The following is a 19,808-nucleotide window of genomic DNA, read 5'->3' as shown; positions in this document are numbered from 1 at the left end:
ATATTTTATGTATTCATTTTTAGAGAGAGAGGAGTGAGAGACAGTGAGAGAGAAGGGGGGAGGAGCAAGAAGCATTAACTCCCATATGTGCCTTGACCAGGCAAGCCCAGGGTTTTGAACTGGTCACCTCAGCATTACAGGTTGATGCTTTTATCCACTGTGCCACCACAGATCAGGCAGGCCTTTACCTCTTGTTTCTTAACTGTAAAAAGCTTTTCGTCTTTGGAGAATATTATATACTAGTTAATAAAGTTTCTTAAACAACTCTGTTCTGATTAATTTATAAATAATTAAGTGGTTATATAATTGAATATTTCTAAATTCCCAGAAAAAAGGAAATCAAATATCTATTACTTAAAAACTTATATACTTACAAATAAACAGAAAGATATAAATAAAGAAATATTTTTAAAATTTAAATTTACATAATTAAGATGAATCTTCAGCCTGACCAGGTGGTGGCACAGTGGATGGAGCATTGGGCTGGGATGCTGAGGACCCAGGTTGAAACCCTGAGCCACTGGCTTGAGCATGGGGTCGCTGGCTTGAGCATGGGATGGTAGACATAACTCCATGGTTGTTGGCCTGAGCCCAAAGGTCACTGGCTTGAAGACTAAGGTCTCCGGCTTGAGCCTCAGATCACTGGCTTGACAAGAGGTCACTGGCTTGGCTGGAGCCCCCAGCTGCAGTCAAGGCACATATGAGAAAGCAATCCATAAACAACTAAGGTGCCACAACTATGAGTCGATGCTTCTTATCTCTCTTCCTGCCTGTCTGTATATCTCTCTCTCTGCTGGGGTCCAGCCCCGGGGGGAATCCAGGGGTCCCACAGGAAGAGACGTCGGCGCGAATTGAGTGAGAGAGCCGAATTCTTTTCTTTCTCTTTATTCTCTCGTTAGCATTTACTGCCAGGCATCTCTGCCAAATGCTGGTCTAGCTTTCTTTTTATGCACACACACTAAGTTACAATCACATGGTATTTTGAATACATTGATTAATCATTGTTTTTGTTTCACTATGGTTACATATTTCTAGATAAGAATTAATTCATATCTATAAGCAATAAATCAGGTGGTAAGTTATTCAAAGTACAGTTATACAATAACTTGAATAGCAATAACAATATTGGTACAAACTTCTAAAAGATTAGTACTAATTAATAACTCTACCTTACTGTTGTTGTGAGTCAAGGGCGCAGAGAGAGAGATTAGCAGACAAAATCATCAAGGACTAGCAAAGGACCACCGCTTGCTCAGGCAAATGGCCCTGAGTTCATGCAGTGTCCTAATTATTCACAAGACTACAAAAGGCTTGTTTACTGAGAAATTGGCATAACATCAAGAGTAACTTTTGCTTAAAGATACATAGAGTGCACCTGCCAGAGAGCTTAGTAGCAACATAATATCAGAAGGCATTAATTGCTATTGCTGCTATGGATCCCACCACATTCCTCTCCTTATTCTTGGAAAATACAAAAATCTCATGAGAATGTTTTACTGAGAAAAGCCCAGCAACTGCCTTCAGTCACAAAACAAGTCTCTTAACAAAACATTCTTTACTTGCCGGCTGTGCTCCCATCCAAGGCCACGCCGCTACACCTTACCTAAGATTCTATTGTCTAGTCAAATTTTATTTATTTACTATATTCATACACTAGTTAAGTTCTAACTTTATTCTTCTCAGAGTGTTCCACCATCTGTAGGTCAGGTATGCAAGAAGAAAGGAAAGTTTCTCTACTCTACCACATGAAAAGGCTAGGGAGGAAAAGTGATGAATTAAGTGAAGGCTGAAAGGTGCTCTGTGTATAGTTACTGTTTCCTACCTATTCATAAGTCACAATCTGTTCTTTCTAACATGATTAATAAGAAGAAATTCTCCTACAAACTTAACCCTTTACGAGGGATATCATAGCCAGCCTCTTATGTTTATGAGCCCAGTTCAAGGGGCTTACAGGCTTTTCTGTGGAACTCACACCCTCTGTCTCATTTCCAAAGAAATTACTATGAATCTACAGGGAAAGCACGGTACTATTATCCCTGTGCCATAAATAATAGCACACACCCAGAAAAGGGGGGATATAAGGCCAGATTAATTCAAAAGGTCAAAGGGGGAAGTATCGTTGTGCCTTTCCTGTGCAGTGACTTTGTCAACCCGCAGCCATTGGTCTTCACTGTGGTGACTTTGTCAACCAGCAGCTGTTGGTCTTCTCTGCTGTGACTTTGTCAATCAGCAGTTTTTGATCTTCTTCTGCTGTGACCTTGTCAGCCAGCAGTTGTGGTCTTCTCCTGCTGTGACCTTGTCAGCCAGCAGTTGTGGATCTTCTCTGCTGTGACCCTGTCAGCCAGCAGTTGTTGATCGGCTCCCGACATCAAGAAAGAAAGAAAGAAAAAGAAAGAAAGAAAGAAAGAAAGAAAGAAAGAAAGAAAGAAAGAAAGAAAGAAAGAGAGAAAGAGAGAAAGAGAGAGAGAAAGAGAGAAAGAGAGAGAAAGAAAGAAAGAGAAAGAAAGAAAGAAAAAGAAAAGAAAAGAAGAAGAGAAAGAGAGAAAGAGAGAGAAAGAAAAGAAAGAAAGAAAGAAAGAAAGAAAGAAAGAAAGAAAGAAAGAAAGAAAGAAAGAAAGAAAGGAAGAAAAGTATAAGAGTATATCAGGGAGTAAAAACTTTTTTTCTGGTCTCTTAGACTAAGGTTTTGGTGGCATTTGAATTAAACTGACAAAAGACAGATTAGCAAGAGGAAGACAGATTTTTATTCAAGAACATACATCTGGGAGGTCACAGATAAATGTGACTCAAAGGGGTGTTAGAATTTGGGTTTATATACCACTAGAAAGCCCGGCGGTCATATGAAATTACTTAATTACATTTTAAGTAATTAAAATGATTTGTGCAAAGGTGTCTGCTAATTCAAACTGAATTATCCAGGGCAGGCGGCAAGGACGCCCCTTTGCTTACTGCCCCACGGGGCTTCCCCCTTCTACTTGCTTAATTGCTTAAAGTAGAGTGCAATGAAGGAAACCACTGGCGGTACATTTCTTTTTTTTTTTGTATTTTTCTGAAGCTGGAAATGGGGAGAGACAGTCAGACAGACTCTTGCATGCGCCCGACCGGGATCCACCCGGCACGCCCACCAGGAGAGACGCTCTGCTCACCAGGGGGCGATGCTCTGCCCCTCCGGGGCATCGCTCTGTTGTGACCAGAGCCACTCTAGCGCCTGGGGCAGAGGCCAAGGAGCCATCCCCAGTGCCCGGGCCATCTTTGCTCCAATGGAGCCTCGCTGCGGGAGGGGAAGAGAGAGACAGAGAGGAAGGAGAGGGGGAGGGGTAGAGAAGCAGATGGACGCTTCTCCTGTGTGCCCTGGCCGGGAATCGAACCTGGGACTTCTGCACGCCAGGCCGACACTCTACCACTGAGCCAACCGGCCAGGGCACGGTACATTTCTTAAGAGCCACCACTAGCTCAATAAATAAAGGTGATTTAAATAATAAAATGTTAATTCACATGTCAAAGATCTCTTTGTACACAATATTTCTTGTGTAGATCTTTCCATCATTTTTAAGCTCGCCTTGCAGAGAGGACCATCAATTATTTTTAATTTTACGTCTGTTCTTTCACAAACTCTTGAACAGGCAACATAAAGTTGACCGTGTCCAAATGCAGGCTCAGGTAAAAAAAATGCCAACACGCTTAAACGTTTGGCCCTGAGACTTATTGATGGTCATAGCAAAGGCAAGTTTTACAGGAAATTGTCTACGTCTCAATTGAAACGGCAACCCTGTTTGAGATGGAGCCAAATCAATTCTTGGGAATGACATGTATTTCACCTTTAGAGGAGCCAGTCAAAGACTTAGCTATTATGACATTATTTTTCAATTGGAGAACCTCTAGTCTTGTACCATTGCAAAGACCCCTTCTGGTGTTAAGATTTCTTAACAGCATAATAATTGCTCCAATCTTTAACCTCAATTTGTGAGGTGGCATGCCAGAAAGCGGGACTATTTGAATGTTGTGGCAACTTCACCCCATAGTACAGTTACGCAAGCAACCAATAAGCTATCGGCGACAAACAGACACTTAAGCCGCATATAATAAAGATCTTAATAGGACAAAAGAGGGAGAGAAAGGCACTCATGGAAAAACAAGTGACTGCTTGGAAAGATAAATGGTCATAGACGGGAGATAGAGGTTTGTGACAATGTTTGTTTAGGGGTGATGTGGAGACTTCTCACCTCTAGAGAGAAGGGTTGATCTTTCCTGGTTTCTCCCAGGGAGATGATTTATAACAATTGTTTATTTTATTTTATTTTTGAATTCTTTTGAGAGATTCTGCTTTTAGGTAGATAGAGGATGTCAAGAACTCAAATGCCTTCTCAAAATAACTTTATGCCTGCCACAGCGACAGATTCTGGACCCCTTCATTTATGTTTTATTTTACTTGAAATTGTTTTTTCTAAACTACAATTTATTGGTCAAACAAGTTGATATTACTCCAATATGTTTAGGGTTTTGAAAAATATAAATTTTGTTCAATTAAATTGAATCATGAAACTTCAAATTTTAAGACTAATGATGTTTTGTAGTATGTCAACTTTGAGATAATTCCCAAGATCTTTAGGTAACTTAAAACTTTGGACTGTTACTAAGTTAATTAATAGGTCATCATTAAATAACAAGACTATTTCCAGGTAAATCAGAATTCTGAATCATTGATTATGAAGCAGAGCTTGAAATTGATCTCTTTCTATTTTATTTCTATGCTACAAAGAGGCTATTTATTTGGCCATGTTAAGAAATGTCTCTTTTTTGCCATTTTTATAAGCTATAATAGAGATGGGTGTTACTATAGAAAGTTGTGTTACATGTGTTCATATACTAGTTGCTCAAATACTTGTATATGACATAAATTTCAACAACGCATCCCTGATAGAAAAGAGTCAATTACTTTGTTAAAAGTTATAATTATTATAAGCGTTTGAGACTGTAATGGGAGCAAGAGTGACAGAAATAAACTGTGCATGTGCTTTGTTTGTTTAAGTAGTATTTTTTTGCCCTAAAATTATTATTGTTACTATTATTTTTAGTGAGAAAAGGAAAGGGAAACAGGAAGGGAGAGGGATGAGAAGCATTAACTTGTAGTTGCAGCACCTCCGTTGTTCATTGATTGCTTCTCATATGTGCCTTGACCAGAGGGTTCCAGCTGAGCCAGTGACCCCTTGCTCAAGCCAGTGACCTTGGGCTCAAGCCAGCGATCATAGGCTTCAAGCCAACAATCTTTGGACTCAAGCCAGTGACAATGGGGTCATGTTTATGATCCTACACTCAAGCCAAAGACCCAATGCTCAAGCTGGCGACCTCGGGGATTTCGAAACTGGGTCCTTAGCATCCCAGGTCAATGCTCTATCCACCACTTGCCACCACCAGTCAGGCTGAAAAATAATTTTTTTAAAATCTGTGATCTTTTTTACTTAAAAATTTGTAGAGACTCCATAGTTTTTGTTTGTGAGAGAAAAGTAAAAAATCATTTGTTTTTTGAATCATTGGAAAAGAACAATAATATATAAACTTATTGCATATTAAAATAATAAATAACATTTTTGTAAAATAATCTACTTTTATAAAACCAAAAATCTGAAAATTTTACATTTTTGGAAAATCTTTTAAATGTCTAACTTACTAGAAAATAACTGAATTCACATGTATGCTTTTGCATTTAATTTTCTAAAATTGATTTTTAGAGAGGAAGGAAAAGAGAGACAGAGAGAGAGAAACATCAGTTTGTTGTTCTACTTATTTATGCAGTCATTGGTTGATTCTTGTATGTGCTCTGACTGGGGATCAAACCTGCAATCTTGGTGTATCTGGGTGGTGCTCTAACCAGCTGAGCTGGGCTCTGCTTTTGCATTTAATCTGTTATAATATCCTTTTTACTACATTTGTGAGAGAAGAAGAATGAAAAGGACAAATAACATCTTAATATTATTACAAAAGTAGTTTTTCATTTGTGCATCCTCTGAGTTTTAGGAAATCTGGAAGTCCTGAGAGCACACTTTGTCCTTGACATTGACTGAATGTTTGTGCCCGCCAGATTCATATTTTGAAACCTAGTTCCCAATATGATGGCATTAGGAGGTGGTTTTTTTGGAAGTGATTAAGTCATAAGGGCAAAGTTCTCATAAATGGGATCAGTACTCTTATTAAATAGACCCCAGCCTGCTCCCTCATCCTTTTCTGGGCATGTGAGAGCACAACTAGAGTTAGCTGTCTATGAACCAAGAAGTCGGCCCTCACCAGACACTGAATCAGCCAGTGCCTTGATCTTGGATTTGCTGGTTTGCAGAACTAGAAGAAATAAATGTGTGTTGTTTTAAGCTGCCCAGTGTATAGTCATTTGTTATGGCAACCCAAACAAAGACAGTCCTTAAGAAAAGGGTCAGATTAGTCCAGATTATAAAATAATATAATGGCCTGACCAGGTGGTGGCATAGTAGATAAAGCTACTGGGGTGCTGAGACCCAGGTTCGAAATCCGAGGTCGTTGGCTTGCGCATGGGCTCACCAGCTTGAACTGGACCCCAAGGTCATGGGCTTTAGTCCAAGGTCTCTGGCTTGAGCAAGGGGTCACTGGCTCAGCTGGATCCCCCTGTCAAGGCACATATGAGAAAGCAATCAATGAACAACTAAGGTGCCGCAACAACGAGTTGATGCTTCTCATCTTTCTCCCTTCCTGTCTGTCCCTGTCTGTCTGTCTCTATCTTGCACTAATAATAATAATTATAATATAATAATAATAACAATAATAATAAAATGAAGAAAACTTAAAAAGTAAATTTTAAATTCTTTGTTTTTATATTATCTGAATTTTTAAAACGGCTTTAAAGTATGTTAAATTTTACCAAAGATTACTCAGTTTTCATGGCTCATTTCCTTGGTTCATTGATTAATAGCTTTCATTTATAATGTGAAAGCTCACTCTTTTGCTGTCATGTTATCTGCCTGTGTAGCAGAGATTCTGAGGCTTATCAGAATAGTTTTGTTTGTGCTTTATGTTGATTTTATTATGTTTTTAATTATTTAAGAAAAAAAGAACAAAGTCTTTTCTTGAGAGAGCTAGTTTTTTACAACCATGTTACCTTCTATGTTTACTTTAAAAACCTCTATTGACACTAGGATTAAATAAGTAAGCAAATATTGTTTCTTATGAACTTGTGATTCTATTTTAATTAAATGTTCACATATCCTCTGACAACTCTTTTAAAATTGCTGTCCCCACACCAGAATCCTAAATTCATTTATTTATTTATTTTAAAGATTTTATTTATTCATTTTAGGGAGGAGAGATAGAGAAGGGGGTGAGGAGCAAGAAGCATCAACTTCTATATGTGCCTTGACCAGGTAAGCCCAGGGGTTCAAACTGGCAACCTCAGGTCGACATTTTATCCACTGCGCCACCCCAGGTTAGGCCAGAATCCTAAATTTAGAAAAAAAAGAAAATAAAAATATCAAGGTACCTTTTACACCTAAAAGTATCTTTAATATTTTCAAAGGGACCCCAGGAAAAAAAAATGACAGAATTTGTTTTCTCATGTTACAAAAAGAGAGATGCTAGAAATAAGTTTGTTTGAGGTGTTTTTATGTGAGAATTAGCTAGGCAGTGTCGTCAGATCAGAAGAGATAGATGTTCACTCTTCCTTAGGATGGGCTTGTATTGATAAATGTTGTCAAGAGGTTTGCCAGTAACCTTGCTATCTAAAATAACTTTTTACTTTTATGGGAAATTGGATCAAAACTCATGAAACAGTAATGCATTTTACCCCAATAGAGGATTTTATTTTCTTCCATTCTGATAGTTTGAGTTAATAAACAAACCTCAGCCTTTGAGTTTTTGTAATCTACAATTGTTTTTTTCTTAATTTTTTATTCTGATATTCATCTCTTAAGGACTCTAATGTTATTCGTTAAAGCCCAGAGTTTATTTCTTCAGCAAAGAACAGTCTTAAAGACTAGTGAAAAAGGACATTTATAGGCATTAATTTATAATGCCTATAATGCCTATAATGTCCATACATTTATAGGACATTAATAGGCATTTCAATCAGCATTTTATTTTATTTTATTTTTTTATTCCTTTTTTTTTTTTTTTACAGAGAGAGTCAGAGAGAGGGATAGATAGGGACAGACAGACAGGAACAGAGAGAGATGAGAAGCATCAATCATTCGTTTTTTGTTGTGACACCTTAGTTATTCATTGATTGCTTTCTCATATGTGCCTTGACCACGGGCCTTCAGCAGACTGAGTAACCCCTTGCTCGAGCCAGCGACCTTGGGTCCAAGCTGGTGAGCTTTGCTCAAGCCAGATGAGCCGCGCTCAAGCTGGCGAGCTCGGGGTCTCGAACCTGGGTCCTTCCCCGTCCCAGTCTGATGCTCTATCCACTGCACCACCACCTGGTCAGGCTCAATCAGCATTTTAAAAACAGACTCTTGCTTAAGCTTCCAAATGGATACCACTTAGAAAAGTTTCAGACCTTACCAATGAACTGAATCAGAATTCCCAAACCTCTTTTTAGTGCAGAGATTGGTGTCTTTATAAGAGCAGAAAGCTAACAAAGATCTAGCACAGTAAAGTTATTTAGATAGGACTGAGTGGAGTGAAGAGGGAAATGTTGTTGTGGTTATTTGGAATATTGTTGATGTGTTTTTGTTCTATTCCTTGGATATATGAGGAAGCCATTTCTCTTTCTTCTTAAGCAATCTAACCCACAACAGTTAGTAGACTGAGTTTGTAAGCTGAAGTAAAACATTTTTACACGGCATTTGATTCTCACTGATCCTTTAAATTCACAAACTTATACTAAGTCTTATAGCTTTCTGTGACAATATATATCGTTATATGCATATATTGAATTAGAATCTGTCTGCCTTTATACCAGGATATAACTGGACAAATTGCTTGGAATGTATGATTTGAGAATGATACTTTTTAATCAGTTATGACAGGTCATTTTTATGGAAAACAAAAGCTGACTTCACATATGGAACCAATACCAACTAAGCCTGCCCAAGAAAATTGGCTTGCAGGGTCCCAAGCATACAAATGATAAAAGGAGTTTCACTTAGGCAAGCTGGGAAACAGCCAATTTTGAGGACCTCAAAAATAGAGGACACAATCAAATTAATAGATGCTGCAGAAAAAAATCTGTTAAAAAAGTTTTTCTACTTGATTTCTTACCCCCAGAATAGTAAATAATATAAGTTTTTAAGATGCCATTCCAAGCTTCCTTATGAAATATCCCAACCAGAACTATATTTTGGGGCCTTCATGCTCAGTGCTTAAGTTTATAGCAAACTCAAGGCAGCTGGTTAACACTGCTGCTCATAAGCTTTTCTCTAAGAGCCGGTAGTAAATATATACTTAAGGCTTTCAACAGGGCCAGGAAAGGCGAGTGAGATGTAGCAGTGCCATTCCAAGCGATATTGGAGCCTGAAGCAAAAGCAAAAATCACTAATGTCGATTCTGTCTTGCTATAATTTTTTTTTTTAAAGCTTAGTTTTATTCATTTTTTTTTTTTTTTTTTTTTTTTTTTTTTTTTGAGAAGAGAGAGAAAGAGAGACAGAGAGGGAGAGAGAGGAGAGAGAGAAGGGGGAAGGAGCTGGAAGCATCAACTCCCATATGTGCCTTGACCAGGCAAGCCCAGGGTTTCGAACCGACGACCTCAGTATTTCCAGGTCAACGCTTTATCCACTGTGCCACCACAGGTCAGGCATGTCTTGCTATAATTTTGACATTAGCCCTGTCTGGTTGGCTCAGTGGTGGAGTGTTGGCCCAGTGTTTGGATATCCTGAGTTCGATTTCTGGTCAGGGCACAAAGAGAAGCAACCATCTGCTTCTCCACCCTTCTCCTCCCCCTTCTCTCTCTCTCTGTCTTTCTTACTCCTGCAGCCATGGCTTGATTGGTTTGAGTGTATTGGTTCAGGACTCTGAGAATGACTCTGTGGAGCCTCCACCTCAGGAGCTAGAAATAGCTCAATTATGAGTCATGGCCCCAGATGCAGAGTATCGGCCCCAGATGGGGGTTACTGGGTGGATCCCAGTCTTGGCGCATGTGGGAGTCTGTCTCTGTTTCTTCTCCTCTTACTTGGAGAAGAAAAAAAAAATTTGACATTTTGTTCATTCTTTTGCATTTCATTTTTCTTTTTAAAAATATTGCTTCAAAGTATTATTCATTCATTATTTTCTTTGAAATTAAATCATCTTTATTGCTAATTGCCAAGTATTAGAAAAATTTACTATTGCTATTAAAAAGCAAAAAGCTTGATGCATACAATTTAGAAGTTGCTGCTACTCACATAACTGTTTAGATTTCATTTGGAGGTTGACAGAAAGAAGAGGCTTGCACTTAAATTCCAGATGGGTCATGAGAATTCTCGTGTTTTCTGTTCTAAGGCCTGTGGCCAATCATGAGAATTCTCGGGTTTTCATTGTTGTCATTTAGAGAGAAACACTGTAACAGAAAATGCTTTTGCTGAAGTTAAAAATTACAAAAGGAATTTAAAGTGATCCGTCTCTTGTTGTTTGTAATAGAACTGTTTTTATATCAATTTGATATTTTTAAAGTGCTCAGTAACCATGGATAGTGACGAAGAACATGATAAAATTCTGGATATATTTGCTGACAATTTATCAGCTATTCCAAGACAGTGGCAGTGATAAAATTATTCCTTCAAAAAGGTGAAAAATAGTAGTTTCAAGTGATTCCGAACCTGAAAATTTGAATAACTCCACATGTGATTTTGTTCTTCTTTTTTTTTTTTTTTTTTTTTTTTGTATTTTTCTGAAGCTGGAAATGGGGAGAGACAGTCAGATAGACTCCCGCATGCGCCCGACCGGGATCCACCCAGCACGCCCACCAGGGGCAACGCTCTACCCACCAGGGGGCGATGCTTTGCCCCTCTGGGGCGTCGCTCTGCCACGACCAGAGCCACTCTAGCGCCTGGGGCAGAGGCCAAGGAGCCATCCCCAGCGCCCGGGCCATCTTTGCTCCAATGGAGCCTTGGCTGCAGGAGGGGAAGAGAGAGAGACAGAAAGGAAGGGGGGGGGGTGGAGAAGCAAATGGGCGCTTCTCCTATGTGCCCTGGCCGGGAATTCGAACCTGGGTCGCCCGCACGCCAGGCCGACGCTCTACCGCTGAGCCAACCGGCCAGGGCCTCCACATGTGATTTTGAGTGTAATTTGCATTTTGGTTGCCGGGATAGTGATTGGTCAAAAAAGAACTTTCAACCTAATTTGGAAAAATTTGAAGGTAATTCTGGGGTTACAGCTATACCGTCTGATTCTAAGAACATCATTGAAGTCACCAACTTGATTTTTGATTACGATCTGTTTGAACTATTTTGCCATCAATCAAACATATATTATAACCAAAATTTGAAAAAGCACAAAAGTTTGAAAGCAATAAAGTAGTCTATTGTTATGCCAACAGCTATGAAAAAATTTTTAGGACTTAGTATTAATGGAGCATACTCGAAAGGATACTTGGAAAGAATATTGGTCTACAAATCCAGTTCTAGCTGTTCCAGTATTTCCTCAGATGGTGAGTCGAAATTGTTTCAAACAAATCTGGACTTATTGGCCCTTCAATGACAATGCAAACATGATGAAATCTTTATCCAGACTATTTAAAATTCAATCTGTACTCGACCACTTTATTAGTAAATTTCAAACAATATATAAACCCATGTGATAATTATTATTAGACAAAGGCATCATTCCCTGGAGGGGACGTCTTCTATTTCGAACTTGCAACCCAGGTAAAAGTACTAAATATGGTTTAACTATAAGAATGGTATGTGAGAACAAGACTGGGTATATTTGTAATACAGAAATTTACACAGGTAAAGGAAAATATTGAATGACTCTATTCTGTCACTACTTCCGCCGTATCTGGAATTGGGGCATCACATATACCAAGGTAACTATTACAATAGCGTTTCAATTGCAGAAACTTTATTACTACATAAAACAGGAGTTTGCAGAACAATTCGAACAAATAGAGGTTTGCCAAAATGTTTTAAAGATGAAGCATCTATGCTTAAATGAGACGAAATAGCCTTCCAAAGAAAAGGTGATGTTTTATTATTGATTTGGAAGGATAAAAGAGAAGTTCGAATTATTTCAACTATCCATGATGCTTCCTATTGTGAAATAGAAAAGACAAATTGTCATACTAGGGAGGAAAAAAGGAAGCCAGTTTCCATTGTGCAGTAAAATAACGATATGCAAGGTATTGATCTTGCCGACCAGTATCTTTCAACATGTAGTATCCTTAGAAAGATAAAATGGACAAAGAAAGTAGTGCTTTACCTGATTAATTGTGGACTATTCAATTCATTCAGGATTTATTGAGCACTCAATCCAGAAAGTCGAGCAAGATATAAAGACTTTCTTTTAATAAATAACTTCAAAATGCAATGGATATTTAATTTTAAAGCATGCCTTTAACATTTATGTAAAATGTTTTTTTTTGTTTTTGTTTTTATTTTTTCGAAGCTGGAAACGGGGAGGCAGTAAGACTCCCACATGCGCCCAACCGGGATCCACCTGGCATGCCCACCAGGGGGCGATGCTCTGCCCATCTTGGGCATCGCTCTACCGCAATCAGAGCCATTCTAGCGCCTGAGACAGAGGCCACAGAGCCATCCTCAGTGCCCGGGCAAACTTTGCTCCAATGGAGCCTTGGCTGCAGGAGGGGAAGAGAGAGACAGAGAGGAAGGAGAGTGGGAGGGGTGGAGAAGCAGATGGGCGCTTCTCCTGTGTGCCCTGGCAGGGAATCGAACCCGGGACCCCTGCACACCAGGCCGATGCTCTACCACTGAGCCAACTGGCCAGGGCCTGTAAAATGTTTTTTGTACTCGTTCAATTAAAACTGATCTGGCCACTGGGAAGTTAGCAATAAAGTTACTGGTCCACAATGTGTTAACACAATGATTAACATGATGTAATATTTTAAACACAAGTTTTTAAACTCTAAAGACTTACATGCCTCTTAGCTAATGTTATAATTGTAACATATTACTTTAGTTCAAAGAATCAAGAGAATAACGGATTGAAGAGACTTTCCTGCTCCTGCCATGGCCTGCTACTGCTGTTCTTGAAAGGAGATATTAAAACATTTGTTTGATTTTAAGATAAGTGTTATACACAGTTCAAGAAATAAAATATTTCAATGCTTATATTAATCCTTACTTTTTCAGTTTTTAATATCCTAACTTACAGTGTCCATCATTATTTGGTTTTGCAATATAGACATTTCTTTTTAAGTTCATTTTGTGCACCAGAACTGCTCATATAGTCGTTTGTTTTCCGTCTCTGACTCGGAACAACTCTAGATTGTTGAAAAACATTTTGTTACCATTGAAACAAATTAGCTAGTTTTTCTTCTTGTTCCCAAGCTTTCTGCACATCCATCTCCCACTGCTGAAACAAAGTCAGAAACTGCTGGGAATATTCTTGGTTAAGCTTCTACCTTTGATCTTGTTGGGTTTTCCAAATATGTTCAATGTTCTGGTTACTGGTTTTGAGGAAAACCTTGGTATACATTGTTAGTCTTTTTCTCTTTGCAAGAAGAGCATTGTTAATGTCAGCTCCAAAACTGCCCTGCACGTTCTGAACGTCACTTATCAATTACTGGAGTCTTCCCATTTAGTAATGTCCTCCTCTGAACCACTCAGATTTTTTGTATCTTCTTTCTCAAAGTCAAGGCTCTAAGGAATGGATCTTCCATTGATGTCTTCCCAGATTTCCTGATATGTTTTCTTCCACCCAACACCATATTGAGATGTTTTCTGAGGCATCCCCAATCATTTATCATTAAATAGTTTGAAGTTCCCCCCCCCCCCCCCCCCTTAAATTTCATGCCAGAGGCAACTACTTCATTTGCCTCACACTGGTTCTGGCTTTTTTGTGAGCCATAGGTTTTCTGTGACACTTTCTTAACTCTGCCATTATACTGATAAGGCAGCCACAAACAATATGTTAATGAGTGAGTATAGCTGTATTCCAATAAAGCTTTAATTATGAAGATTGAAATTTGATTTTGTGTCACAAAAAAATTACCCATCTTTTGATGTTTTTTAACCATGTTAAGAATGTAAAAACTATCCTTAGTTCACAGAAGATATAAAAAAGAGATATAGCGCTAAAACTGGCCCACAGGCTGTAGTTTATGGACTCCTCCCCTTGCCTCACCTATGTAAACAATCAGGCCAAACTTAATTAAACCAGGCTTTTTTGTGTGTGATTAAGAATAATCTTTGGCCCTGGCTGGTTGGCTCAGCGGTAGAGCGTCGGCCTGGCGTGCAGGGGACCCGGGTTCGATTCCCGGCCAGGGCACATAGGAGAAGCGCCCATTTGCTTCTCCACCCCCCCCTCCTTCCTCTCTGTCTCTCTCTCCCCTCCCGCAGCCAAGGCTCTATTTGGAGCAAAGAATGGCCCGGGCGCTGGGGATGGCTCCTTGGCCTCTGCCCCAGGCGCTAGAGTGGCTCTGGTCGCGGCAGAGCGATGCCCCAGAGGGGCAGAGCATCACCCCCTGGTGGGTAGAGCGTCGCCCCTGGTGGGCGTGCCGGGTGGATCCCGGTCGGGCGCATGCGGGAGTCTGTCTGTCTCTCCCTGTTTCTAGCTTCAGAAAAATACAAAAAAAAAAAAAAAAAAAAAAAAAAAGAATAATCTTTGAGGCCTTGGCCAGTGGCTCAGTGGACAGAGCACTATAGAGGTCCTGGGTTTGATTCCTGGTCAGGGCACACAGAAGAGGCACCCGTGGGCTTCTTCCTAGTCTACACTTTTTCTCCCACTTCCCTTCCCACAACCAGTGGCTTGACTGGTTCAAGTGTGGCCGTGGGCACTGAGGATAGCTCAGCTGGTTCAAGCCCATTAGCCTCAGGCACTAAATTAGCTCGGTACTTAAGCATAGACTTCAGGTGGGTTTGCCAGGTGGATTCTGGTCAGGACATAGATGGCAGTCTGCCTCACTATCTCCGCTCCTCTCATCTAAAAAAATAAATCTTTGATATGAAAAATAATAATATTTGAAATTATTATTACAAGGAGAAAAGATTGTCAGGAAAAATTGTAAAATACCTTGAAATGACAAAAGAAAAATTTTACTGGGTGTCACATGAAATGCTAGGTGTTGTCTAATCCACTCTTTAACATTACTTGTAACTTTCCTTGCTTGTGAGTCAGCTTACTACTGTATGACTTGTAGAATACTTATGGTAATACAAATGACTTTTGCTGCTGAAAATGCAATTGAACTGTTTCCTCATAAATTTTGACCATTTTTCAATCTGTTAACAAATTCATTTCAGTACTCCTGGTAGCCTCTATTTGTGTCTTATCTTTGGAATCTCCTTGAACTAGATTTTTACATTTCTCTAGTTCCCTCAATAATTGACTTAAAACATTCGTTAACACGTTTATTTTATTTTTGTATAAGGTTTTTGATTTTATCTCGCTCTCTTTTTTTTTTTTTGTATTTTTCTGAAGTGAGAAGTGGGGAGACAGAGAGACAGACTCCCGTGTGCGCCAGACTGGGGTCCACCATGCAAGCCACCTAGGGGGCAATGCTTTTCTCACCTGGGCCATTGCTCCGTTGCAACCAGAGCCATTCTAGCGCCTGAGGCAGAGGCCATGGAACCATCCTCAGTGCCTGGACCAACTTTGTTCCCATGGAGCCTTGGCTGCGATGTAACTTTGGCTTCAGGAGGGCAAGAGAAAGATAGAGAGAAAGGAAAGGGGCAAGGGTGGAGAAGCAGATGGGCTTCTCCTGTGTGCCATGGCCAGGAATCAAACCTAGGACTTCCACACACCAGGCCGGTCACCGAGCCAACCAGCTGGGTTAATTTTTTCTCTTAAAAAGTATCCTTTAACAATGGGTTAAGACAAACACAAATTATTATAAAAGTTTGGTTCCATATCTCCCAAAACTGAGGATAATTCTTGCATTATTGGTTTAACATTTACTGATTATCAACTATGTGACAGAGTGTTAGGGATACAAATATGAGTAAGGAAAACTAGTTCCTTCCTCCCAGAGTTCTTGATCTAATTCTGGTCCTTCCTATTGATTCATCTATTCATTCATTCTGTCCCACTACAAATTTTTCTTAAGACCTACTGTTAGTACTACAACTCAGTCACATTTGAGTTGAATCAACTTTTCTAATATGATCTTCATGTCTTACTAATATTTTTAACAATGTTGCTGTGGGGAAAATATATTTTGCATTTCAAGCAACTTATATAGATTAATTAAAAACCTTCATAACAGCCTGACCTGTGGTGGCGCAGTGGATAAAGCGTCGACCTGGAAATGCTAAGGTTGCCGGTTCGAAACCCTGGGCTTGCCTGGTCAAGGCACATATGGGAGTTGATGCTTCCAGCTCCTCTCCCCTTCTCTCTCTCTGTCTCTCCCCTCTCTCTCTCTGTCTCTCCCTCTCTTCTCTAAAATGAATAATAAATAAATAAAACCTTCATAACTTTTCGATAGTTTTCTCAAATGGAAGAGGAAAAGGTCCTACTTTCAAAACTTATCACTACAAGATTAGGAACAATTTACAAATAATTTTTAATTATTCTGTTATATTTGGAACTGACTATATAATCCATGGATTACGTATATTTTTCTAATGATGCTGTTATTGCTGGGAATGTTTCTCAAAATTCACTTCCGGAATTGTCTTCAAATGTAGTAGTGCACTATTATGAATACCTCAGTGTAGATATTCATCCATTTAAGGAAGATTTTTAAAAAATTTATTTTTATTTTATTGATTTCAGTGAGAGAGAAAGAGAGATAGGAACATTGAGCTGTTCCTGTATGTGCCCTCACTGGGGATCAAACTGGCAATTTCTGAGCTTTGGGACAATACTCTGACCAACCGAGCTACCTGGCCAGGGACATTTAAGGAGGATTTGATTTTGGAAAGAGTCAAAGTGTTCTGGAAAAAAATTTTGGTCTCATTGTACAGATATGAGGCTAAGGATCAAAAATGATACAATTTTAGAGGAATTCCTTTCCACCTTGACTCTTCTACCATAAGAAAAATAGAAATTATCCAAAAGCATTTTAGCACTTTTATGTAAAGTATTAAGTGTAGAGTACTGAATGAAATTTCCACTTAGGTCCTTCCAATCCTTGCTCCCTTACCTCATTTACCAGTGGGTACCACTATTAATAAATACGGGTGCAAATATTAACAAATCTCATTATTAATAATATAATGTATATAACACTAAATTATTTAAGAGATTCAAAAGATAGATCTATACACAATAATTACTCATATATTTTAAAAACTTAGAATCATGTGATACAAATTTGCCTATAATTTTTCTTTTACTCGTAATAAAGCTGATATTTTACATCAGGATATTATTACTGCCCCTAAAAGACATTATCTGGTGAGTGCTGCTCATTCCCGCAGAATTTCTCCTAGTTTCAATAATGTTCAGCATTTCTTATGTCTCCTTCTTGTCTTTTTTTACAGTACCATTTGATAAGTTGTAAATACCATATTTCACCTTAAATATTTTAGTATGCATCTCTGAACAAAAAAAAACAAGCTTCTATATAATCATGGTTCTTCTAATGGCTAAGAAAATTAACAGTAATTGTATAATATCATCTAATATTCAGTTCATATTCAAATAACCCCATTTGTACAAAGACTCTTTAGTTGTTTAATTAAATTATTTTATTATGGTGACAGAAAATGATTTGACTTTGGGTGATGGGTACACAACACAATCAACAGTTCAAATGCTATAGAAATGTTTACCTGAAACTTATGTACTCTTATTGATCAATGTCACCCCATTAAATTTTTTAAAATTATTTTAAACCAGAATCTACTCTAGGTTCACACATTTGACTTGGTATTTTTGTTTCTTCATTGTTTTTAGATCTAATTCAGATACACTACTTTTGTTTTCATGACATTGAATTTTTGAGGAGTTTAGGTTAGATGCTTTATGAGTTACTGTCCTATATCCCTTTCTTCTAAAGTCAGGTTTATTGTGATATAATTTATGCAGTGTGAAATTTATCCTTTTTACTGGATAGTTCTATGAGTTTGACAAGTACATTTAGTCATGTAACCACTACCACAGTTGAGATATGGAATACTTCTAACATCCTCAAAAGTTTCATTCTGCCTTTTTGCAGTAAGCCCCTCCCTGCACTGCTATATCCTGGCAACCACTGTTCTATTCCCTGTCCCTATAGTGTTGCCTTTTTGGAAAAGTCATATAAATGGAATCAGGCAGTATGTAGTATTTTGACTCTGACTTCTTTTGCTTAGCATAATGTGTTCAAGATTTAATGAATTTAATGAATAAATTGGGTATACCACAATTTATTCATTCACCGGTGGAAAAATGAGCAGTGTGTGGGTTTTGTCAATTATGAATAAAGTTGCTATAAATATTTGCATATAGGTTTTTGTGCAAACATACATTTTTATTTCTCTTTGGTAAACATCCAGGACTGAGATTGCTGGAGCACATGGTAACTGTGTGTTTAATTTCTTCAGTAGTTGTACCAATTTGCATTTCTATGATCAGTGTATGATAATACTGTTTTTTCCACATTTTTGTCAACACTTGCTATGTCATTTAAAAAAATAGCCACTCTGGTAAGTTTCTAATGGTATCTTATGAGTTTAATTTGAATTCCTTTAATGAATATTAACGTCTAGCTGTATGTTTTTGAGGGCAGTAACAGTTTCTGGACTGAGTGCCATTAGAAAGACCCTACCCCCAAAATATTAAAGTCATTTTTCTCTTGTTTTTTGTTTGTTTGTTCCCTCCTTTCAAGCGTTCTCTCTTTTTGGCTGAGATCATAAGGTAAGCCCTGCTGCCTGCCTCAGTCTAGTAAGAAGTCTGCTAGAGATTTTCCCAATCTTGAATTCTTTTACTTGTGTGAATTAAAGTTTCTCTACCAAAGGAAGAGAATAAGCTAGTTAGGAAGACAATAAGCTATTGTTGTTTCTTTCTTTTATTTTATTGATTTCAGCAAGACAGAAGAGAGAGAAAGACAGGAACATGGAGCTATTCCTGTATGTACCCTGACCAGGGATCAAACTGTCAACCTCTGAGCTTTGGGACAATGCTCTAATCAACCGAGTTATATATCTGGCCAGGGTGTTTTTTGTTTTTTTGTTTTTAATTAATTAAATATTGAGATAACATTGGTTCACAAAACTATACAGGTTTCAAGTGTACAACACAATAAAGCACCATCTGTACACCACATTGTGTGCTCATTACCCCAAGCAAAGTCTTTCCATCCCCATTAGGTTTTATATACTATATGTGTTTTGGCTAATCCCCTCACGTTCTTTCACCCAGATCCTCCCCTACTTCTCTCTGACAGCAGTCAGTCTGTTCCAAAACATATGGACTGCTTCGTGAATTTGGTGTCATCCTTGTGCAGGGGCCATGCTCATCTTCTCTGCATTAGTTCAATTTTAATATATGTGCTGCCAAAGCGAGTACCGTTTGGTGTTTCTTGAAAATTATTTTCAAAGGCAGCATATACAAGGAGAATCTTTAGTGCTGTCTCTCATTCTTACTCTCTTTAACACACCCATACCCCCATACACATTAATAAGTGCCTCCCAGATAAAGTATTCCATACTCATGTTTTATTTTAGAAACTATTATTTCCCCATAACTCACCCTTCAAAGTAATCATTTTCCAACATGATTTTATCAAATATTCCCTATAATATGCCTGAAAAGGATTATTAACTTTCTTCATA

General features: G+C 38.4%; 1 non-coding gene and 1 pseudogene across 1 annotated transcript; both read right to left on the bottom strand.

Moving 5' to 3' along the window:
- Window positions 1-13,069: 13,069 nt before the first annotated feature.
- LOC136404274 (synaptonemal complex protein 3-like) lies at window positions 13,070-13,819 on the bottom strand (annotated as a pseudogene).
- A 5,617-nt stretch (window positions 13,820-19,436) lies between these two features.
- LOC136404630 (U6 spliceosomal RNA) lies at window positions 19,437-19,542 on the bottom strand. The gene has a single exon (XR_010751351.1). It is a non-coding gene; the product is annotated as a U6 spliceosomal RNA (small nuclear RNA).
- Between the last annotated feature and the right edge of the window lie 266 nt (window positions 19,543-19,808).

The sequence above is a fragment of the Saccopteryx leptura genome, chromosome 4, assembly GCF_036850995.1.
Source record: "Saccopteryx leptura isolate mSacLep1 chromosome 4, mSacLep1_pri_phased_curated, whole genome shotgun sequence".
Taxonomy (NCBI): domain Eukaryota; kingdom Metazoa; phylum Chordata; class Mammalia; order Chiroptera; family Emballonuridae; genus Saccopteryx; species Saccopteryx leptura.
Note: the sequence above shows the minus strand (reverse complement) of the source record. Positions and strands in the feature narration are given on the sequence as shown.